We start from the raw sequence: 9,687 nt of genomic DNA, 5'->3' as shown, positions 1-9,687 counted from the left end.
GAAAGGAGGGATAGTAACTTTTCAACGGTACATACCATGTAGCTCTAATTATAGTTATCATATTAGTAAGAGACACTGTATATGTTTAAAAATTTCGAGACGCGTTATAATTAAGGCTTGATTCTGTAGACCTATTTTTCTACGATTTTATGACTATGTAATACACTCCTGGAAATTGAAATAAGAACACCGTGAATTCATTGTCCCAGGAAGGGGAAACTTTATTGACACATTCCTGGGGTCAGATACATCACATGATCACACTGACAGAACCACACGCACATAGACACAGGCAACAGAGCATGCACAATGTCGGCACTAGTACAGTGTATATCCACCTTTCGCAGCAATGCAGGCTGCTATTCTCCCATGGAGACGATCGTAGAGATGCTGGATGTAGTCCTGTGGAACGGCTTGCCACGCCATTTCCACCTGGCGCCTCAGTTGGACCAGCGTTCGTGCTGGACGTGCAGACCGCGTGAGACGACGCTTCATCCAGTCCCAAACATGCTCAATGGGGGACAGATCCGGAGATCTTGCTGGCCAGGGTAGTTGACTTACACCTTCTAGAGCACGTTGGGTGGCACGGGATACATGCGGACGTGCATTGTCCTGTTGGAACAGCAAGTTCCCTTGCCGGTCTAGGAATGGTAGAACGATGGGTTCGATGACGGTTTGGATGTACCGTGCACTATTCAGTGTCCCCTCGACGATCACCAGTGGTGTACGGCCAGTGTAGGAGATCGCTCCCCACACCATGATGCCGGGTGTTGGCCCTGTGTGCCTCGGTCGTATGCAGTCCTGATTGTGGCGCTCACCTGCACGGCGCCAAACACGCATACGACCATCATTGGCACCAAGGCAGAAGCGACTCTCATCGCTGAAGACGACACGTCTCCATTCGTCCCTCCATTCACGCCTGTCGCGACACCACTGGAGGCGGGCTGCACGATGTTGGGACGTGAGCGGAAGACGGCCTAACGGTGTGCGGGACCGTAGCCCAGCTTCATGGAGACGGTTGAGAATGGTCCTCGCCGATACCCCAGGAGCAACAGTGTCGCTAATTTGCTGGGAAGTGGCGGTGCGGTCCCCTACGGCACTGCGTAGGATCCTACGGTCTTGACGTGCATCCGTGCGTCGCTGCGGTCCGGTCCCAGGTCGACGGGCACGTGCACCTTCCGCCGACCACTGGTGACAACATCGATGTACTGTGGAGACCTCACGCCCCACGTGTTGAGCAATTCGGCGGTACGTCCACCCGGCCTCCCGCATGCCCACTATACGCCCTCGCTCAAAGTCCGTCAACTGCACATACGGTTCACGTCCACGCTGTCGCGGCATGCTACCAGTGTTAAAGACTGCGATGGAGCTCCGTATGCCACGGCAAACTGGCTGACACTGACGGCGGCGGTGCACAAATGCTGCGCAGCTAGCGCCATTCGACGGCCAACACCGCGGTTCCTGGTGTGTCCGCTGTGCCGTGCGTGTGATCATTGCTTGTACAGCCCTCTCGCAGTGTCCGGAGCAAGTATGGTGGGTCTGACACACCGGTGTCAATGGGTTCTTTTTTCCATTTCCAGGAGTGTAGATATTACGGCTCGTACAAAAGCTTACGAACAAACGCTTCCTCTCCTAAATTTGCTCGTGGAACAGGAAAGGGAATGGTTAGTTGTTTCAGCAAATACTATCCTCCATGCATGTATCAGTGACTTGTCGATTATGTATATAGATTACGCAGTCTACTATTTATTTAATAAACTGGGAGCAAGTACGTAAAATGCGTTAAATAATTACTTCAAAGTGTCACCAGTAAGAAAAATTGTGCTTTAGGTCGCAAAAACGAGAACATAAATACGCAAAAATAGCTGAAATAAAGGACGAATTAGCAGGGATATAATCGCTAATGTGTGACAAATTCGATGTTTTTCGGACACTTGCAAAAGTACTAGCGTACTGTCAAGTCGTTTTGCAAGACTATCTCTGCAAAAATGTACGTCAGGCTCTGTAACACTATAAAGTGCTGTATCATACCGAAAACTACCAAAAATCGAGTGCATCTGAACTGTGACACCTATAGCAAAGAACAAGAATGCAATATCACTTGCCCTTAAAAGTTACGTAGCTGGTTTATTCCCGGTATCAAATGGATACTGTTAAAATGTCTGCGCAACACATATAAATAATCCACGACACGTACGAAAAGAATCCGTCTGTGCTAGGTTCAAATGGTTCAAATGGCTCTGAGCACTATGGGACTCAACTGCTGAGGTCATTAGTCCCCTAGAACTTAGAACTAGTTAAACCTAACTAACCTAAGGACATCACAAACATCCATGCCCGAGGCAGGATTCGAACCTGCGACCGTAGCGGTCTTGCGGTTCCAGACTGCAGCGCCTTTAACCGCACGGCCACTTCGGCCGGCCGTCTGTGCTAGGGATGTAGTGACATTCTAAACATACAGGGCGCTATACGGACAAACACACGACCTCCCGAGAACACGTGACCAGGCCGGCAATGTGTGTTGACAACACAAAATCTGTTCTGGGCATGTGAATGCTCCCTCCAGAGATATTTACTCTATGGTTTGTACTAACGACGTACTTTATTAGCATCGATCACTGTTTGTTCCCATAGACAGTGATGTGCTGCCTGTCGAAGTTTTTCTCGGGACTCCTTTCGTCCTTTGTTTAATGATTTATATGATATTTCACCAGCAACATCGTGCACCACTAGTAACTAAGAGGATTCATTGACGAGGGCAGTCACTCGTATTGCGAAAACAGTTAAGCAAACATAGGCCGAACTTACCGAGACGAACACCAACAGGCAACTCATCCAGAAGTAGCCACCAAAGCTGCAACGATTCCAGTGGGATAATGTAGTAGAAATCCTGACACGAACATTGATATTGCCTATCAAGATAAATCATCCACAGTTTCTACTAAGATCCTATTGCCATATAAACCTTAGCCGTCCCCATGTGTTCAGTTAACTGTGACACACCATATCTAATACTTCGATATTTCACAACAACGTAGCACAATTACACTGCCAGCTTTGCACATATTTTCGCTTATCATTGGAGGAAAATCGATCATCTCCAGTGTGACGAATATAGCAGCCAGAGACCGGAACACCAACCAGCAGACTTTGGTTAACGCTGTTCACCACAGAGCGGACTATCGTTTTTAAAAACTGCTTATGTTTGAGTCTGTGTCCGCGGCCTCATTCTGACTTGTGGAGGAAGATCACAACCCCGCCTGTTCCCGTAATCGACGAATTCGAACAGCAACATCTGGTTTAAGACACAGATGCAAGATAATTATCTTTGGTGCATCTATTCAGCACCACTATTCCTTCGTGAATACCTTTTCTGTATAGTAGTATTTATGGAAATACCTTACTCGACTATCGGATAAGGCAAACGAGTAAGGCAGTGGGGCATAACCTTTTCACTTTCTTGGAAAGAATATGCATATAGCTTTGTGTTCACTCTGCTGACATTCGACTAGTTTGCGTGTGCACTGTATCGGGCGTCGGCTTGCGCTATTGGTGTATGGTGTAACACATACATCAAAAAAAGTATTGCATCACCTTGGTTCCCAGAACTCCTAAAGATAAACGTTGACTGTAGATGTTGTATCACAGACACAGTCCCTTTGACTGTTCAGAGATGTCACTAAACCCGCCCAAAGATGTAAGCAACCATTCATGAGCAGCGCCTATTGGAGGGGGTCTAACAGCTGGTCAGTTCCAGTCATTCCACCAGGAAGGAGGTACACAGCTCGTGTTGTCTGTATTTCAACCACGCCTAGACAGTCAATACATCGGTTCGATCGCATCCGCATTGTTACTTTGTGCCAGGAAGGGCTCTCAACAAGGGAAGTGTCCAGGCATCTCGGAGTGAACCAAAGCGATGTTATTTGGACATGGAGGACATACAGAGAGACAGAAGCTGTCGATGATGTGCCTCTCTCAGGCCGCCCAATGGCTACCAATGCAGTGAACAACCGCTACCTACGCATTATGGCTAGGAGGGGCGCTGACAGGAACGCCACCATGTTGAATGTTGCTTCTCGTGCAGCCACAGGACGTCATGTTATCACTCAAACTGTGCGCAATAGGCTGTATGATGCGCAACTTCACTCCCGACGTCCATGGCGAGGTCCATCTTTGCAACCACAACACCATGCAGTGCGGTACAGATGGGTCCAACAACATGCCGAATGGACCGCTTAGGATTGGCATCACGTTCTCTTCACCGATGAGTGCCACTTATACCTTCAACCAGACAATCGTTGGAGACGAGTTTGGAGGCAACCCGGTCAGTCTGAACGCCATAGACACACTGTCCAGCGAGTGCAGCGGGGTGGATGCTCCCTGATGTTTTCGGGTGGTATTATGTGGGGTCGACGAACGCCGCTGGTAGTCATTGAAGGCACAGTAACGGTTGTACGATATGTGAATGCCATCCTCCAACCATATGGGCAGCATACTGACGAGACATTCATCTTCATGGACGGCAATTCGCGCCCCCATCGTGCACATCTTGTGAATGACTTCCTTCAGAATGGCGACATCGCTCGACTAGAGTGGCCAGCATGTTCTTCAGATATGAACCCTACCGACCAAGCCTGGGATAGACTGAAAAGGGCTGTTTACGGACGACGTGGCCCACCAATCACTCTGAGGGATCTATGTCGAATCGCCATTGAGGAGTGGGACAAAATGGTTCAAATGGCTCTGAGCACTAAGGGACTTAACTTCTGAGGTCATCAGTCCCCTAGAACTTAGAGATACTTAAACCTAACTAACCTAAGGACATCACACACATCCATGCCCGAGGCAGGATTCGAACCTGCAACTGTAGAGGTCGAGCGGTTCCAGACTGTAGCGCCTAGAAACGCTCGGCCACTCTGGCCGGCAGGAGGGGGACAGTATGGACCAACAATGCCTTGATGAACTTGTGGATAGAATGCCACGACGAATACTGGCATGCATCAATGCAAGATGACATGCTACTGGGTATTCGAGGTACTGGTGTGTACAACAATCTGGACCACCACCTCTGAAGGTCTCACTGTACGGTAGTACAACATGCAATGTGTGGTTTTCATGAGCAATAAAAAGGGCGGAAATGATGTTTATATTGATCTATATTCCAATTTTCTGTACAGGTTCCGGAACTCTCGGAACCGAGCTGATGCAAAACTTTTTTTGATGTGTGTAGAATGACTCATGCAGCCTTCACGCTATTCAGGCTTAGTGCTCCCGTCACTGGGCAATGTTTTACTCCCCTACTCAACATGTATCGGAATCAAGAGTGAATTCCTTATTCCCGCCACGGTGGGGATAATCACTTACAAATCACTGTTTCTGGCTGTGAACACAAATTACGATCAGACTGATCACAAACACAACTCAAAGAAATAGCCGATGTCCACCGTAAGTAGTAGCAAACGACGAGAATCCGCATAGCATTCGTAAGCATCCAGCATCAGGTAGTACAATATACACACTTGCAAGTGCGTTGAGGCCCATCACCACCAGCACGCCGCCGACACACTCCTCAAATCTGAACACAGCGCCGCGAGCAACCAACGCTCCTCCGTAACGGCCACTCTGAGACTCGCCGACACAACATATGCCAAAGCAAAGGGCAAGCACGACCACTAGGGCCCCGAAGCGGAAAACCAAGAGAGCCATAGACGGAAGCGCCGCGCTTAAATAGCGACCAAAAGAGGAAAACCAAAGAGAAAACGCGCATGCCAGACCGAATGGATTACTGTCCCTACTAGATAAGAGAATCACTTGCGCCAGCGACTCACCCAGGGTTCAAGGACAATAGCTACTTTCTTTGATTTGGCAAAAGCATCTGATTGTGTAGATCTCGTAATAATTCTGCATAACTTGAAGCATTATGGGATCAGTGTAAAGGCTCAACAACGGTTCACTTCTCGTCTGAAAAGTAGGAAGCATAATGTTGTCCTCCATGACAAACAGGAAAGAGGTTTGAAACTGATCGGAGTTACGTAAAGTGGGCCGTGCCAAAGTGTTCTCTTTGGGGTATGTTACGTTTCTTGATATATATCAATGATCTGCCGCTAAACGTGATAGATGACTCAAATATTTTTCTTTCCAGGTAACAAAAAAATGGTTCAAATGGCTCTGAGCACTATGGGACTCAACTGCTGAGGTCATTAGTCCCCTAGAACTTAGAACTAGTTAAACCTAACTAACCTAAGGACATCACAAACATCCATGCCCTAGGCAGGATTCGAACCTGCGACCGTAGCGGTCTTGCGGTTCCAGACTGCAGCGCCTTTAACCGCACGGCCACTTCGGCCGGCCTTTCCAGGTAACACAAGCGTTATTGTGGAAAGATGGTACGTAATGTAAGTAATGTAGCTAACAGGGTAATCAGTAACGTAAGTACGTGACTTCCACATAACAGTTTAACCCTTAATTGCAACAAAAAGCAGAGCATACAGTTTCTAACACGTAACTCTTTTAAAAACGAAACTTTACTCTCCTGGAATGGTCAAACAGTCGATCTAATCGACCATTTTAAATTCGTAGTATTGGTTAAAAACAGCCTTGGTTGCAATTTTAGTTTTTTACTTTTCAACGACGCGTTTCGCCTTATTTAGGCATCTTCAGCTTATCTTAATTTTGTATTTCTTAGAAGAATCATTTAGTCAGTGTAGCCAAAAGGGCATCGTCGAATATATCAGGCCAACATCGCCTTCGTTAAACTCAGTAAAAACTTATCTAGATGGACGTGCGTGACACCAAGATCTGCATAACGCGTTATGCAACCAAGACTATTTTTAACCAGTACTGTTAAGCACTGGTTTGCTGTATGCCACATATGGATTGGAAGAATTTTTAAATTCGTAGGATTGAGGCTCAAAGGAGGACTCTCTTGGAAGTATCACGTTCATCACCTTGTGCAGAAACTGAACGCTGCAGTCGAAAATATAACAATGATCTCAGCTGTCTCTGAAAGCGAAACGCAAAGACTTGTATACTCTGCTTACTTTTGGGGTAGCTCAGTACAATCACCAACAATATTCTTAGCTTAAAAGGGGTCGTCAGACTGAAGTGCGTCTTCAGTTCGCGAACTTCATGTAGGCCGTCCCTGTGCATGTATTTTATTATGAGATTTATTATTGACCACACTGACTATTTCAAAAGAAGCAACTGCAACATTCATTCAATGAACATTTGACAGAAAAGCGATATACACTTGGCTAATACTTCCTTCAGCATTGTACAGGTAGGTGTGCTCTATTCAGCAGGTTTCATTTTCAGTAGGCTTCCACTGAAACGTTTGCATGTTAAATCCTAAGTATTCAGATCTCATTTGAAAGGTTTCCTTGTGGCACACTTCTATTCTGTACAGAAATTCCTTGCATAGTTGAGGACTTTTCTCGGTAATGTGTTATTTATTCGCGCACTTTAGTCTGCAAGCTTTCTCATCGTCATTGTGTGAACTATGTACTGACTCGCGATACGAGGTTGTTTGTACCCTTTGAGGAGACTGGTAGCTTTGTATCGGATTAGATTATAAAAGTCTTGGTCACACAGAATTTTATTATGAACTTCGATAAATCGATCAGTTTTAATAAATGTGGCAAAGACAATGTCTTTTTATAATCTAATATTTACTACCTCGCTCCACGAACAAGTAGGTGTGGTACGTATAGTCCCACGGCATCTGAGAGGTAAATAAAACACACTGAAAAGCCAAAGAAACTGGTACACCTGCCTAATGTCGTGTAGGGGCCCCGCGAGTAAGCAGAAGTGCCACAACACGGCGTGGCATGGACTCGACTGATGTCTGAAGTACTGCTGGGGGGGGGGGGGGGGGAACTGACACAATGAACCATGCAGGGCTGCGAATAAATCCATAAGAGTATGAGGGTGTAGAGATCTCTGCCGAACAGCACGTTGCAAGACATCCCAGATATGATCAATAATGTTCATTTCTGGGGATTTTGGTGGCCAGCGGAAGTGATTAAACTCAGAAGAGTGTTCCTGAAGCCACTCTGTAGTAGTTCTGGACGTGTGGGATGTCGCTTTGTCCTGCTGGAATTGCCCAAGTCTGTCAGAATGCACAATGGACATGAATGGATGCAGGTGATCAGATAGGATGCTTACGTACATGTCACGACTCAGAGTCGTATCTTTACGCATTAGGGGTCCTATATCACTCACTCCAACTGTACACGCTCCACAAGATTAAAGAGCTTCCACCAGCTTGAACATGCCCTTGCTGACTTGCAGGGTCCATGGATTCATGAGGTTGTCTCCATACCCATACACGTCCATTCGCTCTATATAATTTGAAACGAGACTCGTCCGACCAGGCAACATGTTTCCAGTCATCAACAATCCAATGTCGGTGTTAATGGGCCCAGGAGAGGCGTAAAGCTTTGTGTCGTGCAGTCATGAAGGGTATACGAGTGGGCCTTCGGCTCCGAAAGCCCATATCGGTGATGCTTCGTTGAATAGTTCGCACGCTGACGATTGTTGATGGTCCAGCACTGAAATCTGCAGCCATTTATATAATTAGGAGGCAGCGTGACAGACCCAACAGGGCTGCTCTTGACAACGTATAAATACTTTATCTGCATGGAGCTGTACAAGCCTTGTGTTTGCCACGCCACGCTGAACGATTCTCTTTCGGTCGTCGTTGGTCCAATTCTTGCAGGTCGTACGGGAAAAATCTCAACTTCATCGCTACCTCGGAGATGCGTCCCATCGCTCATACGCCGACTATAATAGCACGTTCAAACCCGCTTAAATATTGATAATCTGCCGTTGTAGCAGCAGTAACCGATCTAACAACAGCTCCAGACAGTTGTTGTCTTACATAGGCGTTGCCGTCCGCAGCGCCGTGTTCTGCCTATTTACATCTCTTTGTGTCTGAGTACGCATCCCTATACCAGTTCCTTTAGCGCTTCCGTTAAGTAAACAGTCAATGTGTTACCAGCAGCGCGACGGGCCCAACAGGGCTGCTCTTGGCCACGTATAAATACTTTATCTGCATGGAGCTGTACAGGTCTTGTGTTTGCCACGATATGTGGAGTCGCGGCAGCCGAAGGCGGAAATATGTACCACAAAAATAAGAGCGGCGTTCAATAAGTAACGCAGCACATTTTTTTTGGCCGATATGGGTTGAAAAAAATGTGGAATTTGTTGTGGGACATCGTCCTTATAGTATCATCAAGTTTCAATAGCTGGCGGTGCTATCGTAGCCTTCAAAATGGCTTCTCTAATGGAAGTGCGTTCCACGCAGAGAGCAGTCATTGAATTTCTTTTGGCATAAAACCAGAGACTGGCAGATGGTCCTAGGCGCTTCAAGAATATCTACAAGGACCTGGCAGTGAACAATAGCACGATGAGTCGTTGGGCGAGACGTCTGCGGTCATCGCAACAAGGTTACGCAAACCTATCCGATCTAACGCGTGCCGGCAGGCCGCACACAGCTGTGACTCCTGCAGAATTGAAATGTGAAGACACTCCCATTCGAGGGTGAACAACGGATCACAATTGACCACCTCGTTGGTCAACTGAATGTCTCTGTTCTTGTGCTGACACACTCGTCCACCAGTTGGGGTGCTCGAAAGTATGTGCCCATTGAGTTCCTCGCCACGTAACACAAGACTACAAAGAGCAACG

Source organism: Schistocerca nitens, chromosome 2 (genome assembly GCF_023898315.1).
Source record: "Schistocerca nitens isolate TAMUIC-IGC-003100 chromosome 2, iqSchNite1.1, whole genome shotgun sequence".
NCBI lineage: Eukaryota > Metazoa > Arthropoda > Insecta > Orthoptera > Acrididae > Schistocerca > Schistocerca nitens.
This window is presented reverse-complemented; position numbering follows the sequence as displayed.